This window comes from Cucurbita maxima, unplaced genomic scaffold (assembly GCF_002738345.1).
Source record: "Cucurbita maxima cultivar Rimu unplaced genomic scaffold, Cmax_1.0 Cma_Scf00032, whole genome shotgun sequence".
Taxonomy (NCBI): domain Eukaryota; kingdom Viridiplantae; phylum Streptophyta; class Magnoliopsida; order Cucurbitales; family Cucurbitaceae; genus Cucurbita; species Cucurbita maxima.
In genome coordinates, this window is record NW_019272048.1 from 2,058,676 (window position 1) to 2,060,438 (window position 1,763).

Sequence of the window (1,763 nt, forward strand, 5' to 3'; positions counted from 1 at the left end):
AAAACTCAAGCCTTTTGTTATGTCTATGGAGACGTTATTGTACCGTTCTTGTCTCTGCCCCTGACCCCAACTAAATTCATGTCTTGTCTTGCACTAATTTCTGTAAAAATTAATGAGAAACTCCATGAAAATGAGAATTGAAGTAGGAGTCGAGAACTGTAACAGCCCAAGGCCACCACTAACATATATTGTTCGTTTTGGCCTATTATAAGTTCCGTCTTCAGGCCAAAACTCAAGCCTTTTGTTATGTCTATGGAGACGTCATTGTACCGTTCTTGTCTCTGCCCCTGACCCCAACTAAATTCATGTCTTGTCTTGCACTAATTTTTGTAAAAATTAATGAGAAACTTCATGAAAATGAGAATTGAAGTAGAAGTCGAGAACTGTAACAGCCCAAGGCCACCACTAGCAGATATTGTTCGCTTTGGCCCATTATAAGTTCCGTCTTCAGGCTAAAACTCAAGCCTTTTGTTATGTCTATGGAGACGTCATTGTACCGTTCTTGTCTCTGCCCCTGACCCCAACTAAATTCATGTCTTGTCTTGCACTAATTTTTGTAAAAATTAATGAGAAACTTCATGAAAATGAGAATTGAAGTAGGAGTCGAGAACTGTAACAGCCCAAGGCCACCACTAGCAGATATTGTTCGCTTTGGCCCATTATAAGTTCCGTCTTCAGGCCAAAACTCAAGCCTTTTGTTATGTCTATGGAGACGTCATTGTACCGTTCTTGTCTCTGCCCCTGACCCCAACTAAATTCATGTCTTGTCTTGCACTAATTTTTGTAAAAATTAATGAGAAACTTCATGAAAATGAGAATTGAAGTAGGAGTCGAGAACTGTAACAGCCCAAGGCCACCACTAGCAGATATTGTTCGCTTTGGCCCATTATAAGTTCCGTCTTCAGGCCAAAACTCAAGCCTTTTGTTATGTCTATGGAGACGCCATTGTACCGTTCTTGTCTCTGTCCCTGACCCCAACAAAATTCATGTCTTGTCTTCTGTAAAAATTAATGAGAAACTTCATGAAAATGAGAATTGAAGTAGCAGCCCAAAGCCACCACTAGCAGATATTGTTCGCTTTAGCCCATTATATATTGTCATTATCCTTACGGTTTTAAAACGCGTCTATCAGGAAGAAGTTTTCACACCTTTATAAAGAATGTTTCATTTCCCCTCCAACCAATATGGGATCTCACAATCCACCTCCTCTTGTGGTCCCAGCGTCCTTGCTCACTCATTCTCTGATACCCTTTGTAACAGCCCAAGACCACTATTAGTGCATATTGTTGTTAGCCTCACGATTTTAAAACGCATTTACTAAGAAGAGATTTCTACATGTTTATAAGAAATATTTCGTTCTCATCTCCAACCAATGTGAGATCTCACAATCCATCCTCCTTGTGGTCCCAGCGTCCTTGCTAGCTCATCACGCAATATCTGCCTCTAATACCATAGACCACTACTAGTGTATATTATTAGTTTTGACTCATTATGTATGATCGTCAGCTTCACGATTTTAAAACATGTCTACTAAAAAGAGATTTTTACACATTTATAAGAAATGTTTCGTTCCCAATCCCGATCAATATGATAAAAAAATGCATACATTCTCCCACATGAAAAACCACAAAACGCAATCAACTGTTTCTTAGGATTGCGGACTTCCCAACTGATTAGCCGGCATGCCACCACGTGGGTCCCACTCAAAAAAGAAAAAAAACATTCTAAGTAACTGAGGTTAATTATTATTATTATTATTATTA